The sequence below is a fragment of the Macrobrachium nipponense genome, chromosome 5 (assembly GCF_015104395.2).
Source record: "Macrobrachium nipponense isolate FS-2020 chromosome 5, ASM1510439v2, whole genome shotgun sequence".
In the NCBI taxonomy this organism is placed as follows: domain Eukaryota; kingdom Metazoa; phylum Arthropoda; class Malacostraca; order Decapoda; family Palaemonidae; genus Macrobrachium; species Macrobrachium nipponense.
Window position 1 is genome coordinate 106,739,104 of NC_061107.1, and position 25,200 is coordinate 106,764,303.

The 25,200-nt window shown below is 35.2% G+C and overlaps 1 protein-coding gene and 1 pseudogene across 1 annotated transcript in view; both read left to right on the top strand.

The window, feature by feature from the left end:
* The window catches only part of LOC135215884 (ras-related protein Rab-18-like), a 45,290-nt pseudogene extending 23,043 nt beyond the window's left edge, over nucleotides 1-22,247 (top strand).
* Nucleotides 1-25,200, top strand: part of LOC135215136 (CCN family member 5-like) — a 68,469-nt gene that overhangs the window by 3,110 nt on the left and 40,159 nt on the right. The window lies entirely within an intron of this gene.

The following is a 25,200-nucleotide window of genomic DNA, read 5'->3' on the forward strand; positions in this document are numbered from 1 at the left end:
GTACTAGCGTCTATGGGTACAAATTTTTTGCGGATTTATCACAGGAAATGGACAGTTCGTTTACAGAGGTAACTCGGCAAACATCAAGATGGCGTCGCTCGTTTACTTAAATGGGGCTTTAGGTAAAAATTTCGAAAGTCATGGCCGGCAAATTGTTGACAAATACCGGTGTCAACTACCTTCAGTACATTGCAAGTTAAATTGCTCATTTGGACTGAAGATGAAGCCAGAGAAGGGCTCGAGAGCTTTTGTAAAGTTTTTATAAAGTTTACACGAACTCTTAAAAATTACATTATTGTGGACCCTTTAGAACATTAGTTTTTGTTGGAAATAGAAACAAAAATCACATTATTCAATAGATTTAAATGCATTTTTTCTGCCTTCGCTTTACTTATATTTCTTGCCTGCTTGTTTAACTTACAAGCGTAATTCTCGTTAGAAAACATGCTTACTTTCTGATGGAATTCTCTGTTATCTTTTGAAGATTTGACTAATATTTGTCACTCTACTCCTTACTATAATTTCTGAACGTCCATTACAGTTTATTTGTCTATTTGTCTGTCGTCGAATGCATTTCGTCAACTCGGAAAAAATACCTTGATGCCAGCTATCATACTGCTTGAAGTATCTAGATACGACAAAAGTCTGCAACTTGCTCAGATGGTGATGATACATTAGTGGTCATCAATTTACTCGAGAGTGATGAAGATGGCGTTATTATTTTTTGGGAGAAGGAGAAAAGTATGGTGTTCCTGTTTGGATGGAGAAACAAACTTCCCGCTGGAAATGACAAAATCGATCCCGAAAGGAAGGAAGACGAAGGAGACTTTCGTGGGATTTGTCAACTTTTCTCGCCTGATGGAGAGTTGTTCTTACAACTCTTACGTCTTTTCCCTTCTTTACTGTGACTGTTGTCGGGAAAAGAGACACAATTCCCTGTATCCCGGAGAGTGCTCGGGATTCTGGGAATGCGCAGAAAATCTGGAGCGGAATCCTCGAGAGAAGGGAGAGAATGTGTGCTAGAAAAAAAAATAACAATAACAACTTCGGGGTCCACTGAATTGCTCTGAAGAACTGATGGGCTCATTTCACAGGAAAACGCAAATTCCTTCGAGATCTCATTTGGCAAGATGGTTTTAAATCGTTTTAAACCAAACAAGGGAACCTCTCTAAATCTTTAATTGTAGCTGGAAGTTTTTTTTTTTCGCGGAACACTTAATTCGTAATCAAATGTTCGTCTCGATGTGAAAATAAATTAGATTTTCATATAAACTTCAATCACACCATTTCCTCAGTTTCCAATTCTTTCCGTCTGTTGTGCGGTAAGGGCGCCTTGTTTAGTTTGACCAGAAAACAATTTTTAAAAAGAATATTGCGATAAGATTACATATCTATGCTATTAAATATTAAAATGTTATTCGAAATTCGCCGCATCGAATGCAAATTGCGTAGCGTTATCAGCGTTTTTCATAATTTCAAAGGAAAACATTGTCAGGTAAATGGAGCAGTTCCGCTGAATGCCGGCTGCTATCCATGCTGTTATTGTATGGCTACAAAATAACGCACATCAAAATATAGAGTCGAATGAATTTTTCGACTATTTGTAATCCTTTATGACGCTACACTCGAGTGACCGTGTTTAGCTTGTTATAACGTGTTTTTATGGAGCATGCTATACATTTTTTTTTTTACTTTTGAAAAATCAATAATGATATAAAGTACGGGCTGCCTAACGTTCATTCGTTTTTTTTATGTTTCCATTTTTTTTGTCAATATTTGTTTAGGACAATTGTCTGGCTCGAACAAACGAAGTGTAAAATAAGGATAATACTTAACTTTTCTAGCCAGAATATGTTCATTTTCTTAGTATGTTGGTCTGGATTGTTATCTGAGCGAGTAGAGAGTATCTCAAGTAAGAACTTCTATCGGTCTTACAAACCTGAGCACATTGTAGTTGTAGGGTTAATTAATTTCAGCAATCTCTATAAATATGCAGGCTCTGGGTAAGAACAGTGCTTCAAGACAACAAAACGCATGAATTTCATTCTCTCTCTCTCTCTCTCTCTCTCTCTCTCTCTCTCTCTCTCTCTCTCTCTCAATAAAATGCTAATGGGTGTCTGCATTGATTGAGTTTCTGACCCTCTTGAACAATTCAAGATTTGGAGCTTCATGAGGACATGTCTTACTTCTTGATCCAACAGGGGCTTTGAATAACAACAAAAGAATCAGCACTTTTCAATTTACTCACATAAAAATAATGTTGTTGAATAATTCAGTTGAAAAAATAATAGCAAAGGGAAATGTGCATAACAAAGGAAGATAAAAATAAATACAAAATTATTCAAAGCACTTATGATTCAAAAGAAAAAATGTTACATCCCAAACACCACAAGGAAAAATGTTACGTACCAAACACCACAAGGAAAAATGTTACATCCCAAACACCACAAGGAAAAATGTTACGTACCAAACACCACAAGGAAAAATGTTACATCCCAAACACCACAAGGAAAAATGTTACGTACCAAACACCACAAGGAAAAATGTTACTTACCATTACATAGCAAACACCACAAAAAATGTTACATGCCAAACACCACAAGGAAAAATGTTACGTACCAAATACCACAAGGAAAAATGTTACTTACCAAACACCACAAGGAAAAATGTTACATGCCAAACACCACAAGGAAAACAAAATACAGGGAAATGTAGTGACTGTGAGACATAAAATTAACAAATTCATTCATGATAATAGTAGAACTGTTTAGCTTCAATCTCCCAAAATCCAGGCTGCTCTGACCTTAAAGTAAAAATACCGGAAATTTTACATATTCAAGAGGAAGAAGTATTGCATTAATCCATATTCCCTTGTTTTATTTACCTCTCATGCCATTTAACAATATCCTTGACATTATTTCTCAAAACATAGCACCCAGATTCGAGTAGTTAATCCTCATTGAAATTCAGCAGTCTGTTTTGATTCCATGACTATAAAAGCAGTTTTTATATTTATTTTTTTTAGTGCGCCAAAAACCAATGATATCCTCAGAAACCCAAACCAAAAGAAAAATATTTTCATTTCATTATTATTGATTATAATCTTCATTTGAGATAAATGATCATTTCATTAGGGATGTTTTAATCCAGTGTTCCGAACGAACGATGCCATATCCCAGTATAAATCTGTTTATTTCTAATCACTGACGCATTCTGAGTGATTTATGCCCAGAACAAATCAATGAATAGATTTATATTGGTTATTTGTTCCTTTTCTTTTTGCAGGCTATCATTTAAATCACGTCAGCTTCCATGTCACATGAATTCCTTTAGTGATATCAGACATGACTTCTTCCTAGTTCATACACGATCACGTACACAAGTCAACCTTTTATTGCTGTTCCCAAATCTGTGGCCCAGGTTCGAATCCAGTCAGAAGTAGTTATCAGTCATAATTCCCTTTTCGGGGTTTATTATTCTCAAGGCAAGGTGCATAATGCATAAAGTAGCATTTGTAAATTAATATTTGCGAGTATGGAACACGACACGTGGGTATTGTCAACAAAACTACGTATATGTGTATACATGTGCGTACGTATATACGTATGTATGTGTATATATATATATATATATATATATATATATAATATATATATATATATATATATACTTATATTAGGGTGCGTGGTTGTGGCTTTTAGCAGTGGGCAGGAAGGTTTGAACTTCAGGATTCTTAAGGAAGGATTTCATGAGCACACGTGGAAAAGGAAAAATGGTGAGGCAAAGTGTGTTAGGGCATCTCTTAGCGAAGGATTAGTATATGAGGAGGAAATGGATGAAAACTGCGTCATTTGCAGACCAGACACCGAGGTAGAAGGCAAATGAGAGAAGATAAAACTCGAAGGTGGGTTCTCGGATTCCACAGGAAGGGTTTGACTATGCAAAGTTAAGGAGGGAAAAGGAAACCAGAACTGTATACCTATACAGGGTGGGTATAAGTTATACCAGCGTTGTAATGTATTTAGTAATAATAGTCTAGTTGCGGCCCAGTATTTGAAAACACAATTGGGCCATGCTCAAAACTAACGGTGCTTCCTTTAAAGTTACCGATCTTGAGATAATATCCTTCTAAGGCTGCGTTTACACCAAACGAATCGAATTGATTCAATTCATGAAGAATCAACACGATTCATGATTCGTCTTGATTCGCCACACTAATTTCAGTGTAACCGTTTACATCCTGGCTACATTGAAATTAGTGTGATGAATCGTGTTGATTCTTCATGAATTGAATCGATTCGATTCACTACGAAAGCCCTAGAAAAAAACGTTGAGAAGATTCTAAGTGTACTTGATGCCGTATATATATATATATATATATATATATATATATATATATATATATATATATATATATATATATATATATATAAAGGAAATGGCTTGTTATGTATTTAATGGTCTCGCTGTTTTCGAGAGGTCTCTTAGGAAATCGTGTCCGTTAAGTTTCAATCACGTCTTCTTAAGATTTAGAAACTGTCGCAGCATGACGATCGAGGCACACACCAGGGAAGTTTATGCAAAATAAAATGAAAAATTAGACTAAAGAGATATGGCCAAAGCTGGTTTTGTACGACATCGTCTACCATCGAAGAAAGGCGTTTGTTTGTTTGTGCATGGTGAAGCTTAGGGCGCTACTCGGGAGTTCTGGCAAACGCAAGAGGCTACAAAGTTGTAACTAAGTTCACGTCACAAAGCAATTTACATTGAAGGTAGTTTGACAATTCTCCTTTATTTGATTATTAATTTAGAGAATCAAATTGAAATTTTTTCCACTGAGGCAATGGGACACTCTTACAATCATACACAATTTAAAACAGTTGTTATAATTCGTGTACAAATATCAATTAGGAAAGGTTAATTACTTAATTACGTACTTCTGTTAATTACTGAGAAGAAATAAAAGCGTTAATTGAATCTCTAATATGTGCAGTAATACGCAAGGGGAGAGAATGAATGTGACCAATGCCTCTCTCTCTCTCTCTCTCTCTCTCTCTCTCTTTCCTTCAACTGTACAAAACGTGCATATTTTTTCCTGCATCATTGGTTGAGCTTAATTAAATTGTCAAGTACACGGAAAAATTATTCTCTTGGTACATAAACGTTTTTCATCAGGATTCTCACTTGAGTGAGCAAACACACAAACATATGTACACACATGTATGTATATTTGTTATATATAGTAGCACATATATATATATATATATATATATATATATATGTGTGTGTGTGTGTGTGTGTGTGTATACTATATATATATATATATATATATATATATATATATATATATATATATATATATGAATAACTTGATCACGAAGTATATAAAACGTGAGGCTATGTATAAATGAAGGGTTTTTCATTAAAACCAAAAGTGCTTGGCTATCTCTCTTTTCAGTTTGTTTTCCTTCGTGGCAAAAACCTTTATATGTATATATATATATATATATATATATATATATATATATATATATATATATATATATATATACTATATATATATGTGTGTGAGTTTAAGTATGAATTTGTTCGCGCGTGTGACTTGTCAGAAAATATTTTCTCAGGAAAAGGTTGAAGTAACTTATCACTGGAACTTATATTAAAATAACTAATAATTGCTTTCTCTAGAATTGCTTTGTCTTGAACATCAATTACAGGAATAAATAATGAAATTAATGGAGCGTAGTCTTGGTATATTCTTCCCTCTCAACTGGGATTATGTTGATCCATTCTAATCGGAAATATGTATTTTATGGCTGACCCTCATCTTCGGATCAAGGAGTAAGTGGTCAGATTAATAGGAGGAAAACAGACTGAAAGTGGTCTGTGTTGTTCCTCATTCGAGGTCATCTTTGCTCTCGAGCGGTGGATAATCGTAGCAAGTTTAACATATAATCTTGTCTTGACTGTGATTTAAATTAACTTTATTTTGCTCCCTTTTCAGTGAGTCATTCAGTTGGGTCCTAGCGGCTTTTCAGAACGGCAAAGGATAAGTTTTGTCAGCATGTAGGACACGTAGTACTTCCACTTCTCGGTACTTTCATCAGTCAAAGTGTTGTCCTGTGAGTTGAAGTCTTAGCAGTATCGGCTTGGTATCAGTGTACTGTAGTTCTCACATATTTAGTCAATTGGTTCTTTTTTTAACTTTGTTTTGCTGTCCATGACATCTTGGCATGCTGCTCGCATTTGCTGACTAAGTGTAATCGTTAAATAATGCACACTGAAATCTTCGGTGGCTTAACCCCTGTCCTTTCTTTGGAGAGAAGCAATGTTCGCTTTCTGTTCTGTTGCAGCTGAATAACTGTTAGACTGTCATGACTATCTTTGCTTCCAGTCAAGATTTCGTAATGTCTGCTGTAATATCAGCAAAAATAAGGTGAATAATAACTTTAGCAGCTGTTAAAACGACTATAGAATAAGGTTCAGAACACTAGTAGTACTAGTAGTAGAAGTAGTAGTATTATAAGTATTTATATTCTAATAATATATACAATTTCTGTCCATATTGCTATAAATTTCTCTCTCTCTCTCTCTCTCTCTCTCTCTCTCTCTCTCTCTCTCTCTCTCTCTTACATGATTTATCAAGTCACGTGGATTCAATCGGTGACAAGTAAAATGATACATCGGTTCGTTGTGATTAAATATCGGTATCACTAAGACATCCAGAAGGGTTCCTTTATGGTTATTAACAGTTGGTTTTTATGAATAGAAAGCTTAATGCATTTTGTTTATGTTGTGCACGTCGTTATACTATCGGAAGGCCATTTCCTGGCCACTTAGGTAGTAGCGAGGACAGTAAATATATTATCGAAAGATTTGCTGTTTCCGAATGACCAAGTAAATCTAGGAATACTTGTTGTTCTTCTGTGTCCATTTGTGCCGCTGTGCCATTCTTCAGACGGCATCTTTAGTTGGCGGTGATTGCTCTACGAAAACAAAAGAGCAACGCAGTACCAGCGAGCATTTCACGTACTATTCAGGAGAAGCCAAGGGTTCAAGTGTCGGCTGCATAGAAGTTCAAGCAAATCACTCCGAGTTTAAACCACCCGGAAGCTGGGAACAAACTTTCGACATCAACACTGGTTCGTCGTATTTCGGAGCAAGTCAATGGATTCGGTCTGAGATTGTAAGGAACAACGCTCAGGAGCACAATAAACTGAAATTTCATTCAACATCTGCTTTATTTGAAAAGTGAATTAACCCTGGAAATTCTTGAGGTGCATTTGATTGCCCGCCTCGTGTGTTTTTGCTCAGCTTAGTTGTTTTGTTTTCCAAGTCTATTTTTGTTCCTTGCTTTTAAGATCTTTGGTTGTGTCATTATTTAAGGGGTGGAACTTTTTTGGCCCTCTGGCAGCATTTCTCGTCATAACCTTGACGTGGCAAAGTGGCGTTTACAAGCTGACTTACCTATCGACTTTCTTCATGATGTCCAAACGATTTCTCCCCCACAAACACTTTTCATTCATGTAACATAATTCAAGCGTACTTGAAATATTACAAATGATTAAAGATATGTTCCGCATATTAAATAATAAAACCGATTAAGTATATTTTCAGCATATTCTTACCATGCCATGATTCCAACTCAATACCCTTTTGCTCTCTCTCTCTCTCTCTCTCTCTCTCTCTCTCTCTCTCTCTCTCTCTCTCTCTCTCTCTCTCTCTCTCTCTCTCTCGCACTTCTTGAAATGTGAAGAACTAAATCAACCTCTTTCTAATTTCCCCACATTCCCAGACCCAATTCAGGTCCAAGGAACTTTCCCAATCATCTCTTTAACCGTGATATGCAGTTCATTTCGAGCAGGACTTATTTGGGCAAAAGGAAGTACTATGAAGAATTTATCTAAGCTATAGTATAAAGGATGAATCGTTTGCTTTGTAAATCGCTCGGCCATCCATTTAATGAAAAGCTGTATGAAATAGGACTGAAAGTATTCCTGAGCTTGTAACAAGGCAAAGCCAGCTCTTCTACCAAGTGTACAAGAAATATGGAGGACCGAGGCTTCAAATGATTCATAAAGGTTAGGTAGTGAAACGAGTTTCTTAATTGACCAGTCAAATGTATTTCGCCCTAAGATATTTCAGTCTTTATGCCTCGGTTTTATCGACCTTGCTTTTATTTCTTTCTATTTTGGAAATTTCATATCCAATTCTCAATTCTACGAACTTGCAAAAAAAAAAAGTTGTGTAATATGAAAGCAATAACTCTAAGGGAAAAGAGAATGGAGAGAAAATTCATGAAAGTGTGAGTCACTTGAACACAAGATGATTCAAGGGGAGGTGCAGCCTTCAGCACCCTTGCTTGAACCTAGACGTGAATAACCAACTATAGGTGGCCGTGGAATAACAGACAGCCTCTTCATAGACCTCTCCCTGTGTATGGCAGCTCAAGCACCAAACTAAACCAGCGCATCTCATCTGATTATTTTGCTTCCTTAGTTGAACTGCACCGTCATGAAACACACACACACACATATAAGCCAAGCATCTAGAATTCTGGGTGTTCGTTTATGCTAACTAGAGGCAAGAAAATTCGCACAGAATTGAGTTAAATATGGCGAAACAAACTCGTATTCGCCATCAGCTGATTTCCTAACCAAAACATTGACCGCCTTGTTAGTAGTATTATATAATACAATAATATGAGAATACATACACAGTATTATTGGATATAGTGAAGTAACGTATAACTTTTTAAAAGATTCATGGAAAAGATGCATATTTCCTTTTTCCTCTTTGCTTATTGTAATTTTCTTCACTACGCCATTTAAGTAACAGCGGCATCTCGAGCTCGTACCTCAGTTTTTTGCTCGTGTAACAATGCAAAAAATCGACCGAGTGACGACTCGTATATTAATGCATTCGTAGGTCAAGGTACCACTGTATATATATATATATATATATATATATATATATATATATATATATATATATATATATATATATATATATATATATATATATATATATATATATATATATATACACATATATAATATACAGTACCTCGGAAAACTCGTATATTAAGGCACTCGTAGGTCAAGGTACCACTGTATTATATATATATATATATATATATATATATATATATATATATATATATATATATATATATCTTGACCTACGAGTACATTAATATACGAGTTTTCCGAGGTACGAGTCGTCACTCGGTCGATTTTTTGCATTGTTACACGAGCAAAAAATTGAGGTACGAGCTCGAGATGCCTCTGTTACTTAAATGGCGTAGTGAAGAAAATTACAATAAGCAAAGAGGAAAAAGGAAATATGCATCTTTTCCATGAATCTTTTAAAAAGTTATACGTTACTTCACTATATCCAATAATACCGTGTGTGAATTCATATTATTGTATTACTCGTATTATTGTATTATAATACAATAATCAGCTGATGGCGGATACGAGTTTGTTTCGCCATATTTAACTCAATTTTGGGTGAAATTTCTTGCTTCTAGTTAGCATAAACGAATATCTAGAGTTCTAGATACTTGGCTTATATGAGACAAGGGAATTATTCGCTATACGACGTGTTTTTAAGTCGGAATACGACTTGAATAAGTCTCGTTGTGATTGTGAATTAAATTATTTTTTCGTTAACAGATTATGTTGGCGGCATGTCTATTGAGTAAAAAAAATTATGCGATTCCTATTGCTATTTTCACGATATTTATCTTTTATTTATCTTTTATCGATGTGAAAACAACAGTAAAATGTGTTCTTTCAAGCCCAGTAGTTTGGATTAAAATTACTTTCTCTCAATTTTATCTACGGTTGTGTTTAATGGCATAAGTTTATGGGAGTTTTATCCTTGTTGCCGATGCACGATAAAAGTCATTGGCAGCTTGAACAGTTTTCGCAGCTTCAGCTACAACTTGGTTTAAACTTAACGTATATTTCTGTGTTGATCTTTGAAATACCTATAGCGAATAAAGTTATTGCATAAAAATATTTCAATCCTGTTCTACATAAATTGTCATTTATAACATAACTACGGTAATTGTTGTATTCGGTTGCACTTAGCAAAAAAAGTTGTTTCTCGTTTGGTTGTTCGTGAGTGTACACATTTACGCAACGAGTATAACGTTAAAACAACACTTTCATCATTCTCTTTTGGTGTTTTTGAACTTACTTTACTAGAAGATGGGATAAAGTTAGTCTATTGTAATTTGGTCTCTTGTAAAATCGGATTATTGTAAGACGAATGATCGTAACTTGAACACTACCTGTAGGCTACACTGTACGAAACCTCATTATATCTTTACATACTCTTTCTGTTATGTTTTTACACAATATTTGTTATTTAGAAATATATTTTCCTTCTTTACTAGCTTTTGAGGGTTGGAACAGATTAAGGGGATTTAAAGTATTTTCATTTGGGAAAATTGATTTGATGTGGAAGCAAACTGAGCTACGAGCTCGGCCACAGAACGAATTTGACTCGTAGTTCAAGGTACCACTGTATATATATATATATATATATATATATATATATATATATATATGTGTGTGTGTGTGTGTGTGTGTGTGTATGTATATATATATATATATATATATATATATATATATATACACACCCTTGAACATTAGAACACTTCTATATATATATATAAATATATATATATAATATATATATATATATATATATATATATAATATACACACACCCTTGAACATTAGACACTTCTACCAACCCATCGCCTTTTCTTTTCCCTTAAGTATCACTGTTTTTAAATTCTAAATCTTAAATATTTAAACATTTTAATTTATCACCCTAGAAACGACGATTTATAAAATCCAGTGTAACTTACGTAGTGTTTTACGTAAGAGCCCCTGTGATACTAGTAGCATTCCCTTCACATTTCGTCCCACTATTTATTGGCAAGCAAGACGGAGCAACTTGAATGAGAATATATACGAGCCGTTCCATAACACTTGAATGAACACTGGCAGAAGTTTCATTTGAAGTTCGAAGCCGAATCCATTAAACTATTGGGAGAAGAGATTTCTCTTGACTATTTTAATTTTCAAGAATTCGACTGTAAGATCCCTTTCATCTTCCGACGACGGAAAGGTTCCTCAATTATGGAAATGTAGGGGAGAGATCCATAGCTTGGAAAATTGAGTTTTAATTTTCATGTAAAAAAGAAAACAATTTTTGTCTTGGGAAATGTATTTGTAATGTTTTTTTTTTCTTTTCATGGATAGAAAGAGGCAAGGACACGTGTACGTGTGTGTGTGTTTGTGTGCAAGTGTTGTGCATATCAAAATCAACTTATATCTGTCTTGATAGCACAATGAATAAGTCCCAGTACCTGGACACGATATATATATAATATATATATTATATATATATATATATATATATATATATATATATATATACGTATATATATATCTATATATATATATTATGATATATATATATATCATTTCATACATACATATATATATATATATAATATATATATATATAGTATATGCATTTGTGTGTGTTTCTGGCACATACACTTTTACATGCATTGAGCAATTTCGATCAAACTTGGTATACATATAACTTAGCCCAGGGAAAGAATACTGTGGGGATAAGACATCACTGGCACAGGAGGGCAGAGCATGTGGGGAAACAGGGTTGGAAAGGGGTGAAAATAAAAATAACAGAAAATGACAGATATTAGCGTCTACTCTAATCCATAGTTTTTCAGGCCACTGAGATGAATAGTGACACATCCAATGCCCTTGAAGTCCAAGTTCAGCCCTGATAGAACGGTGATGGAAAGGGGTTGGTATATAAAAATAACAAAAAATTATAGATATTAGTGTCTAATCCATAGTTTTTGATGTTGCTGAGATGAATAGTGTTACTCCCGATGGCCTTCAAGTCCAAGTTCAGTCCAAATAGGAAGAGGGGGTGGAAGGGATGGGAAGAGGATGACATGTAAAAATAGCTGAAAACAACAAATGTTGTCTGATGTATAATTTTCAAGGTCGCTCAGATGAATAGCGACACCTCTGATGACCTTGAAGTCCAAGTTAGCTCCAATAGAAAGGGTGGTGAGAAGGGGGTGGGAAGGTGGTGACATCTAAAAATAACTGAAAACTACAGATATTAGTGTCTATCCATAGCTTTTGAGGGGCTGAGATGAAATGTGACACTACCGATGCCCTTGAAGTCCAAGTTCAGCCCTAATACAAAGGGGGTGGTGAGAAGGGGTAAAAAATAAAATGCCTAAAATTATGTTTATTAGTGTCTTATCCATGGTTTTTGAGATGCTTGGATGAACAGAGACACTTTTGGTGCCCTTCAAGTCCAAGTTCAGCCCTACAAGGAATAGGGGTGAGAAGTGGTGAAGTATAAAGTGTCAAAAATGCTGGGCAATGTAATGAAGCACCATTCTTAACAGGAAAGGGAGAGAGAGAGAGAGAGAGAGAAACTAAGAGGGAGAGGGAGTAGAGGGCATTTGGGAGGAGAGAGAGAGAGAGAATTTATCATTTGTCATTCAGAATTTTCCCGGGCAGTGCCTGGTTGGTTAGCTAGTGTATATATATATATATATATATATATATATATATATATATATATATATATATATGTGTGTGTGTGTATAATCATATAAAACTCATTCCGAATTATCTTAAGACAAGGAAACCTCCAGCGTTCTTATCACTGTCTCTGTCGAACTGGGCGATTGAGGTGGTATCCAAGTAAAAAGAAACAAGGAATTGGTGTCATACTTACTTACTTTTGGAGAGGGAGGCTAGCAGAGACAGCTTAGCATCCCCTTTAAAGTAGAAATGATTGAAGGTTAATGCTTCAAGGTTATTATAACTTCCGGGGAGACATCCCTTGCATTCATGGAAAGTTACGGAAAAATTTCGAGACTTTCAAAAAGTATTTATTAATAATGAAATACCAAGAGGTCATATTTAGCTCCCCGAAAAAAGGAAACTGAAGTTTTGTATGAAGTATGGGACACATTTGTAAGCCCCCCCCACTCATCCTCTCTCTCTCCTCTCTCTCTCTATCTCTCTCTCTCTATACTCCCTAGTTTAAACACACGCACAAACACTCAAGGACGCCCAAAAACAAGCCTGCTGTTATAAGAAAAGTTTAATAATGGACATCATCCATTAAATGTCGAGTAGTGCCCCTTCAAAGGAATCATTCAGGAAAATACAAAGGACGGAAGAGAATTCCAGAACAAGTCTGACCCTTTGATTTCGGACCTTTATCCATTATCTGGGACTTTTATTCATTATCTGGGACACTCATTCATTATCTAAGACACTCATTCATTATCTGGGACTTTTATTCATTATCTGGGACACTCATTCAATATCTGGGACACTCATTCATTATCTGGGACTTTTATTCATTATCTGGTACACTCATTCATTATCTGGGACTTTCATTCATTATCTGGGACCTTTATTCAGTATCTGGTACTTTTATTCATTATCTGGGACGCTCATTTATTATCTGGGACACTCATTCATTATCTGGGACTTTTATTCATTATCTGGGACACTCATTCATTGTCTGGGACCTTTATCCATTATCTAGGACTTTTATTCATTATCTGGGACACTCATTCATTATCTGGGACCTTTATCCATTATCTGGGACTTTTATTCATTATCTGGGACACTCATTCATTATCTGTAATTTTTATTCATTATCTGGGACACTCATTTAGGAACCTCATTCATTATCTGGGACTTTTATTCATTATCTGGGACCTTTATTCATTATCTGGGACACTCATTCATTATCTGGGACACTCATTCATTATCTGAGACACTCATTCATTATCTGGGACTTTTATTCATTATCTGGGACTTTCATTCATTATCTGGAACTTTTATTCATTATCTGGGACACTCATTCATTATCTGGGACTTTTATTCATTATCTGGGATACTCATTCATTATCTGGGACCTTTATCCATTATCTGGGACTTTTATTCATTATTTGGGACCTTTATTCATTATCTGGGACTTTTATTTATCATCTGGGACCCTCATTCATTATCTGGAACTTTTATTCATTATCTGGGACTTTTACTCATTATCTTGGACCTTTATTCATTATCTGGGACTTTCATTCATTATCTGGGACTTTATCATTACTGGGCTGGACACTCATTCATATCTGCAACTTTTCATTCATTATCTGGACCACTTTATTCATTATCTGGGACCTTTATCATTATCTGGGACGTTTCTTCATTATCTGGGAGGACCTTTTCTTTCATTATCTGGGGACTTTTATTTCTCACTGGGACCCTCATTCATTATCTGGAACTTTTATTCATTATCTGGGACTTTTACTCATTATCTGGGACCTTTATTCATTATCTGGGACTTTTATTCATTATCTGGGACCTTTATTCATTATCTGGGTACTTTTATTTATTATATGGGACCTTTATTCACTATCTGGTACTTTTATTCATTATCTGGGCCCTTTATCCATTATCTGGGACTTTTATTCATTATCTGGGACACTCATTCATTATCTGGGACTTTTATTCATTATCTGGGACACTCATTCATTATCTGGGACCTTTATCCATTATCTGGGACTTTTATTCATTATCTGTGACCTTTATTCATTATCTGGGACCTTTATTCATTATCTGGGACCTTTATTCATTATCGGGGACCTTTATTCATTATCTGGGACTTTAATTCATTATCTGGGACCCTCATTCATTATCTGGGACTTTTATTCATTATCTGGGATCCTCATTCATTATTTGGGACTTTTATTCATTATCTGGGATCTTTATTCATTATCTGGGACTTTTATTCATTATCTTGGATCCTCATTCATTATCTGGGTACTTTTATTAATTATCTGGGGTCTTTATTCATTATCTGGGTATTTTTATTTATTATCTGGGACCTTTATTCACTATCTGGTACTTTTATTCATTATCTGGGACCTTTATTCAGTATCTGGGACCTTCATTCATTATCTGGTACTTTTATACATTATCTTGGATCCTCATTCATTATCTGGGTACTTTTATTAATTATCTGGGGTCTTTATTCATTATCTGGTAATTTTATTCATTATCTGGGACCTTTATTCAGTATCTGATACTTTTATTCCTTATCTGGGACCTTCATTCATTATCTGGGACTTTTATTCATTATCTGGGACCTCTATTCAATATCTGGGACCTTCATTCATTATCTGGGACTTTATTCATTATCTGGGACCTTTATTCGGTATCTAGTACTTTTATTACTTAACTGGGACCTTCATTCATTATCTAGGACTTTTTTTCATTATCTGGGACATTTATTCATTAACTGGTACTTTTATTCATTATCTGGGTCCTTTATTCAGTATCGGGTACTTTTATTCCTTATCTGGGACCTTCATTCATTATCTGGGACTTTTATTCATTATCTGGGACCTTTATTCAGTATCTGGGACCTTCATTCATTATCCTGGGGTACTTTTATTCACTTATCTGGGTCCTTTAATTCAGGTATCGTGGTACTTTAATTCCTTAGCTGGGACCCTCATGCATTATCTGGTACCTTTATTCATTATCTGGGTCCTTTATTCAGTATCTGATACTTTTATTCCTTATCTGGGACCCTCATTCATTATCTAGGACTTTTATTCATTATCTGGGACATTTATTCATTAACTGGTTCTTTTATTCATTATCTGAAGGCTTGTGAAAACCAACGAGTACAGCAAGGCTGAAAGCAACAGGGACTGCTTCCTTGTAAGGATTTCTAGGTAGCACTGCCCGAAGTCACATCTTTAAAATAAGCAGAGAGAAAAAATTTTTTTGGGGGAAGTATAAGCTAAACAGTTATTGTCAAGAGCCCGGTTATCACTTTATCACCGCTCTCTTAAGATACATACAAACATACTACATACGTGTCTATATGAATTTTCTGTTTTCGATAAACGTCGCTTATCCTTAGGGGGAATGGTGCCAGAATGGGTTAGGTTTTTGTTTCTCACGAAGTCGTCTTATAAATAATGTCCCTCACACCAAGAGAAAAAGAGTGAGAGAGAAGGGGGCGGTGCGCAGGAGGGAAGGCAGAGAGAATTAATTGACTCTCAGTGAATCGTTCTACAGATTACCAACAAAAATTTCCCATTCTACTGCCTTTTAATTTTTTTTCTTTTATGTTACTATCACTATCTAAAGAAGTTTTCTCTTGTCGTTGAAAAGGAAAATAGATTCCTTTCAGTTGAAAAAGCTTCGTACGAATTATTTGTAATTTACCTTTTAACCCATTAGTTCAAACATATCTCTGTGGAAAATGTCCGGATGTAGTCCTCTTAAATCCCACCCATATGTATATTTTTAACACTGTATACATTAAAGTTTTCAAATCTCAGTCATTTGCCGCCATGTTTCAACGGACTTTCGCATAATTACCCTTAATGTTAGACCATTTACTTACTGCTCGCACCGCTGTCATTTTTATTTTTAAGATATTAAAGGTGCGCTTTCAGCCAGTTCCTAATCTGGGGGGGAAGAAAATTGACTACATTCTTAATAATGATCACAAATAGTTTACCCCTTATCTTGAAAGGACGTCAGCCGTAAGATGGCCTTACTGTCCCATTTCCAGAGACCGTTTCGGCCACTGTTCGTTTTGGGTTTAAGCAAAATCCCTCGACCTGTCAGGTGGTCACGCAGCTCCTGTCAAGAGGAGATCGACAAACTGGGTAAGGCTCAGTTCAGTGGCTCCTTTCCATTGCCGTAAACCAATCGCTTTCTCTCCTCGTTTCGTTTTTCTCCTGAAATCTGTCGGGTTCAGTTTCAGTTCAAGGAATCGAGGCTATCGGTACCTTTGAAGTGAGAACTCGCCTTTGCACTACTTCTTTCATCTTGTCTTAATTCTGGATTTGTTTGCCGAGAATAATGCTGCTGCCGTGACAACAGCCCTTGCAATTACATTTACTGCTGAATGACACTCCTAAGCTGTATATACAATCCTAGGTTATTAACGACAGAATGACATAAAATGTTATCGTACTGTACAAGGCACAAATGGTAATAATTTTTAGTTTTTATTGACAATATAATACCAACATATTTGTAAAATATTGGCGATGTAAGTATAATTTTCCGATACAGAATTTACGGCGTAACTAATCATGGTCTGTTGTGAGGATATTTATCTGAACTGGTATTCTCTCTCTCTCTCTCTCCACTTCTTGTTTCAGAGCAGTGGTTCTTGAACTAGGGGGCGCGCCCCAATATTCATGGGAGGCGCGAACCCTAAGGAAATATTAAAAAATCCTTACTTCGTTATTCTCTTCCTATATGCTCGTTGGGCTTTTCATGTTTTGTAATTATTTACCTCCCTCCCTATCCCTCGAAACCTGGCCCCCTTTTTTTTTTTTTTTAAATCTCGGGGAGCCCGTTGAGGGAAGGAAAGTTCTTAGAGGGGCCGTGGTGATAAAAAGTTTAAGAACCACTGTTCTAGAGTGAATGCTTGTAAATTCAAAGAAGATTTTTAAAAAATGAAAAAAAATGCTCATCTTAAACAGAACTTTACTTAATTTTGATGCCTGCGTAATTCATTTCTACTTCCAACAACAGAAATTTGCATGCAACTCCAAGCAGAGGATTTTCTTGGGTAACATTTACAAAAATCATTTTCAAACATGCCAGAATGTTGGAAAACACAAGGAGAGTATGAAGCTATAGCAGAGATTGAGAACATTCAATGCAAACTATAAGGCATCTAGACGGCCAATACATTACAATAATAATAATAATAATAATAATAATAATAATAATAATAATAATAAAAGCTTTTGGTTTATAGTATCGTCAGTACGATACCGTTTTATATTTTTTCAACGTCTCTTTCTGTTTGTTTTACTTTTTCGTCTGATTCTCATGCGGGGCACGCATTTCTCTATTCAGTAAAAAAAAAAAAAAAAAAAAAAAAAAAAAGTTTCCTACCTTTGACCCTGTCCAGAATACCAAAGCTCTCTCACAAGTCAAAGTTCAAACATTTTTTGCAAACTCATGTTTTCCCGTGTGCTGCTCGACAAGACTAAAGTAGTGTTGCTTTAGAAATGAATTATTTGTCACTTACCCTGGAACCTAAGGCACTTATGGAATTCTCCGGAGTTTTTATTCAATTTCAGTTCTGTACAATTATAAATGAATTGCCGTTGAAGCTGTGGATCCTTTAAAAAAATGTATTTCAGAACAGTCTGTTTTCTATGAATGTGGGCTATGATCAAAATAAAAGATGAAATGGAGTTATTGTGGGTGCATAAAACTAATATACATTTGGTACAATTCTGTCCCTTAGTTAAAAATTTGTTACCTTGGCTTTTTGACACACTGAATAAATGTTGCAAACTGAAAACAAGTAGTAGGTTGATGAATTTAAAGTTAGACACTGATGCAGGCTCAAAAAATATCCGATTTTATAGTAGGGATATGGATGGAAGATACTTGTTTGTTTATTTTTAAATTCACCTCAGTATATGGTGTGCTTAATTGTTCATTTGGACTGAAAATGAACCAGGGAAGGGTTCGAAAGCCTTTTGTAAAGAGTTTTAAAATTGTAAAGAGTTTTAAAATTATACACGAACTCGTAACTTTTTTTTTATTATTGTGGACCCCTTAGAACATTATATATACTCTCGCGATAGAGAGTATTTCCCAACTAATACTAAGGATTAATAAGTACTGACTCGCAATTACTTAAATGGATAAAAAGTAGTATAATCCATATTTTCGATTTAAATAAAGCAGGACTTGAAACTTCTGTTCAAAAAGTGCTCACGAGTCAATATGTTTGTAATTTAAAATCATATTTAGATTTCTAGTAAAATTTTTAATGTAATGAATTTACTCTAATCACTAATTTTATTTATGTAAAAATATATTATGATATATTACATTATAAATTGTAAGATTTGTAACGGTATATTTTCTTAATAAAATTCAAAAAATAAAATACAAAAAAATGTGGGCTAGAGGATCATCATCATATTTGAATAAGTTTGCTTGTAACATCTGGTGACGAGGTAATCTGAGCGTTTGTATGTAAGCATCCTTGTTTTAATTATAATTTCCTTATCAGGATATAACTATTCATTCACGTTCATGAACTCATATAAAGCAGGAAGCTCCGACACTTAACACAGACAGGTACTACATTATACTACATATTACTTGGGTAAAATTCTTTTGGTTATTAATCATTACAAGTAATCGGTGCAAATGGGAGACTCAGAATCACAGGCTTTCGTAGTGATTCAAAGCTGGCAACGTATTCATGTTATCACTTTCGTAATGATGAATTATAACAGGAATATCTAAATGATGACATTTTCTAAGTTTAGCTTTAAAAGGTCATAGGTGAACGTCGTAGGAGCTTCGTCGATTAACATGCCTTGAAGCTCAAGGTTTTTGTGATGCCATTTTCATCGTTATAAGTACATATGGCAATTCTACAATTATCAAGTTATTCTAAACGCTAGAAGCCTAGCACTATATAGGAGCGCTATAATTCTCTCATTGGCGGTCAGGGGAGACGAGAAACAATTATAACAATTCATTCACCGCTGAATGACATATCGAGGACTAGACGCAGTTCTGATACAGCCAGACTCGGCAGCCTCCATCCTGTATGATACTATGACCTTGGGTCCGGCGTGTCGTAAAAGGCGATTAAAACAGCTGCTGCCCTGCAGTCGTACTGTTTATTAAAAAGGCTAGGCCCGCCGCAAATAACTGTGGAAACAGTTGCCTTGTAGTCGTACATTTTAGTAGAAGGCTAGGCCCACCGCCAATAACTGTGAGAACTGCTGCCTTGCAATCCTACTTTTTCGTAAAAGGCTAGGCCCACTGCCAATAACTGTGGAAACTGCCGTCTTGCAGGTGGACTGTTTAGTCAATGGTGAGGCCCACCGTCAATAACTGTGGTTGATGACAGCAAGGGCATGTGGTCGTAAAAACCCTCTTGCCAAAAATAAACTATGCCCGATGTTGTGAAGAAGGCAGTGGAGAAGACGCAGCAGGCAACTGATCCTTTAACCCTTATTGGACGGAATTATATATAGACATGCAGCTCCTCAGGCCGGGTAAACTTTGATGTCGGCTAATTTACGAAAAGAAAAAAAAAATCATTGGAAAGAAGAAATGCAAATGTACATGGTGAAAGAATTTTTTTTTTTTTAATTTCCTTACCTTCCACGAGAATTTGAAAATGACTATTTATAACCTCTTGTGGGCCCCCTTTTACAAGAGCATCGTAAATTTTACTAACATATGTTTTTTCTAATAAATAATTTTGTTTTATTTAGTAAAATTATAATTACTGCTCACACGATATCAAAACAATTAAGAAATAAAATCAGTAACAAATTCTTAGCATATTTGTTAAAAGAAATATTTACGTAAATTTACTGAGAACGAAGATTCAGTAACTTTTTTTACTTTTACATGTTATTTCTAAAAGTTATTTCAACTTTTCTTTGTTCATTACATGTACAACCGAAAGACTGTCGTAAAAGATAAGAACATAAACCAACAGCAACCCCTTGGTTTATATACGAGCAAATTTCAAGACCAAAAGAATACTCTATTCACTGATCACAATTCCCTCCTGTTCCTTCATAAAATGACAAATCATAACCAACGACTAATGAGATGGCTCCTGATGTTTCAACCTTATTAAAGGAACTGATACATTCATTGCAGACGCCTTGTCAAGAAGACCAGCACCGTCGTAGGACGACCGGAATGCTGGCTCTTCACCTCTGCCACCAAACGGATGGATGTGCAGGTTTTCCGGGCTGTGGGGGCGGGGGACGGGGAAGTATCCTATGATATACCGGCAAGCTTACGATTTGATGGCCAATACTGAATGACTTTTCGCCTCTTACCTGAATGACTTTTCGGCTCTTACCGTCATAAACCAACTGTTGTATTGATCGTCGGCCTGTTTATGTATTAACCATCGGTGTACGGTAGTTAACTGCTGCCTCAAGCCGTTCCGCTCGGACTGTGATTGGCTGAGACCTCACGCCATTCTGCTTAGCCTGTGATTGGCAGAGGCCTCACTCTCACCATTCCACGGCGCCAGTGATTGGCTGAGGATTCTCGTCACGTCTGCAGTTTCAGTTTTTGAAGATTTCTTTCTTCCTAGGTCTGAAGATGTTGTGAATGATAATAATACTACAAAACAACAGAACACCTTAGAATAACTGAACATATGCTGTTGACTTCCTCATCATTAATCTATTCATATTTTAAAATCTTACAAGAAACAAGAAAATTTTGTACTATACGAAAATCTGAAACATCCCAGCAAGGATGCACTAGTACCCAAGTCATCATAAGTTCTCAAAAATTTTGTTTCTGTTTCTCTCTCTCTCTCTCTCTCTCTCTCTCTCTCTCTCTCTCTCTCTTAATTTATTTTTTTACTAATGTATTACACATTTTTTCATGGCCGAGAGGTCCCTTTGAAACTTTAATCTCCTATTATTGACATATTGCGACGCTAGTTTCCAAGTTCCATCTTCGTTATTACGACTGTTGTGATACTAGTGCTCGACTGCTTGTCAGCTGTGGCAGATTCGGACATTTTAACGACTCAAGATATTGATTATAGGCGAGAGTGGCGTTGGGAAATCAAATGTATACTTCTGCGGTTCACAAATGATACATTTGATCCTGAGCAAAGTGCAACAATTGGTGTTGATTTCAAGGTGAAAACCATGACAGTTGATGGGAATTGTACTATACAAAGCTAGCAGCAATTTGGGATACAGCAGGACAAGAAAGATTTCGAGCATTAACACCAAGTCATTACCGAGGTGCTCAGCGTGTGATACTGGTATATGATGTAACTAACAGGAATACTCTTGCAAAGCTGGATATGTGGCTGAATGAGTTAGATACATATTCAACCAAAACTGATATTGTGAAGATGTTAGTAACAAAATTGACAAGGAGAAAAGAGAAGGTAGCAAAGAGGAAGGCCTTAATTTTGCCAGGAAACATACGATGTTGTTCATAGAAGCATCTGCTAAAAAGATGGTGTTCAGTGTGCCTTTGAGGAGCTTGTTCAAAAGATCATTCAAACTCCAGGGCTTTGGGAGATGGATCAGAGATCACAGGGTGGCTTTAGGGTTTCTAGTCAGTAGAATGAAGAACGAACCGAGCTATTGTGGTTACTGTGCAGTACTGTAGAATTATTATAGGCTTTGTAAAGTGATGTCATGATTATGATAATCTTTTTATTCCCAAAATATAAATAATGTATCAGTGTTGGATATTCTATTTTCAAAGATATTATCCACATACTACATAGACGCTTTAAAAGGTCTCATTAAATCATGTTGATAATAATACTGATAATACTGCTGCTACCACCACTACTACTAGTAGCATTTCTTCTGGTAATAATAATAATAATAATAGTAATAATGGTACCTTTAAGGAAACTGAATATGTACAGAAGACAAGTACGCCATTGTCCCTATGTTCATATTTACGATATTGATTTGATTTTTCCATAAGTTTTTTTTAATATAGCTCGTCATAATTGTATTAATAAAATTAATTTGATTTCAAAAAAAAGTTCCACCTTCCAAACTGTTGAAATTATTTGAGGTCAAAGACTCGACACGATATCACGAATACAATTTCCTGTCCTTACAGTAGTCATGATACCTTGGGGTCAAAAAGAGTTGCTGGGATGTGGTTCCTGGCTCCAGCTCAGATGTCGGCAAAGCGAAGCCCATGTAGATATTCTCTTCAACATAGATATTCTCGGCTCATCCAAATTTTCATAGATATTTCATTTTACACCTGACCCAAGTCCCCGTAGTGCCGTCAGTGCACCTCATGAGGTGTGTGTGTATATATATATATATATATATATATATATATATATATATATATGTATATATTATTATATGTATATATATATACATATATATTATATATATATATATATATATATCTATATATATAGATATATATATATATATATATAATATATAATATAGATATATATAATATATATATAGATATATATATATACATATATATATAAATTTATTATTATATTATATATATAATAATATATTAATTAATAATTTAATACTTAATTTATATATTATTATTATATATATATGTATATATAATTTCTATAACAGATTGTTTATTGTTTCACATTTTTATATTTCTCATTTTTATTATCTAAATCTTCAGTATTAATGTTTTTGTAGTTATTTTTCAAGGGGGACCACGTGCCCATTAGGCCCCTATCCCCTCCCCGGATCCGATAGTTTCCTGAGCAAAACCAGTAGAAACTACAAGTTGCACAGGGAAAGGTTAAGACCTGAAGTATTGGTAAAGGCGAGAAAAATGGCAACGAAGTTGTTCTTCGTCGAGTTTACCTGACGAAGTTCTGTATACACGCAGGGAGATTGGTCTGATAATCTTGCTCGGGGTATGTTTATGCTATTTTTTTTGATAAGCTGAGCAGACCTGGGAATATTTATCGTTGTAGCAAGGGACAGATGGCGCTTAGTAAGGGGCAAAATATTTTCAGAAACTTGAAGACTTCAAATGGAAATATAAAGGATATGTTGAGATTGCCATCCCTTTTTCACAAAGTTAAGAGGGAATTGATGAAATCTGTTACTTTTTATCTCGGGACGTGAAACAGCATAACATATATAGAGAGCCATTACTGATTACAAATATTTATGTAGTAATGAACTTAAAGCGATAGAGCGTCAGCAATTTCCAGGGGAGCGATCCATAGGGAACAATTAAAATTTTTATAATTATATTCGCTAAACAAGAATGAGGAACTAATATTCAGGAGTTTATGAAAAACTGCAATAGTATCTTCTTGTAAATTTAGTCTCCTATAGTCTACTATTCTAGTTAAACTCTTCCGGCTTCCCACTTTTTATAATTATTTACCTCCCCGCACACACCCCCCCCCCCTCCCCCAATCTCTCGAAACCCTTCTTTTTCTCTTTCTTCTTGCTTTAAATCTGGGCGGGAATTTTGCTCTTAGGTCAGTGAAGTTAGGTGCAAGGTGGCAGTGGAGGAAAGGACCAACTCTTAGAAGGGGCGTGGAAATAAAAAGTCTAAGAACCACTTAGAAAGAGAGACCCAGTCACAATTATCTCAAGTCTAAGGTGAAAACTGATAAATTTCGTTAACTGAATTGATGTCAGTTACTTTGCGCCTCAACATCCAAAAAGTTACCAAATACTAAAGTAAATGTTAGAGCGTTACTTTTCCCAAATCGGACATAGTAATATATTAGAAATTAGGAAAGACACTTCGCAACAGATTTGTCGCCAGGTGATGCGAGATGATCCCTAAGTCAGGGGCTCCCAAATCAGGGGTTGGGACCCCAAGTGGCGTCGGAATGGTCTCATTGTGTGTTTGTCATAGACAGGTCGTGGGGTCGCTGAGGTACCCCCAGGGAATGGGTGTAAAAACATCAAAGCAGGGGGTATGAGGTATATGTTAAGTTCAAATGTTGGTAAAGAACAGTTACTATATGATAGTCTCATTGAGAGAAAAAAAAATTAAATGATAAATAATAACTGTTTTAAATATATATACATGTATGTGTAGATAATATATATATATATATATATATATATATATATATATATATATATGTATATATATACATACATATATTATTGGGGGTCGCACTGAACAAGTGAAAGTGCTAAGAAAAGCCATGAATCTCTGCTCTAGGTAATAGATTTAGTAAGTGTGACCCTCCAAATGTGGAAAATAATGGTTGTTATAATTGCATTGGTAGTTGTATAGTAGCAGAAATATCGCCGTTAACCTTAAATTCCAGCGCGTATCACTGCTTATTACCTCTCTTGCGGCGCTTCGACGCCCCTAAAAATCACTAATAATATAAAAAAAAAACCTTCGAAATATCATTTTGTCGGTGTTAGAACTTTGATGTAGCTTTTGATGTTTCTGAGCTTCTAAAAAAGTTCAAGGGCGCCATTTTTATTTTTTTATCTCCTGAAGGCTTTCATGTAAGGGATATTTAACTTTTTTCCTACAATTTTTTTTCTGTTTTATGCGAGTCCGTTCGTATATA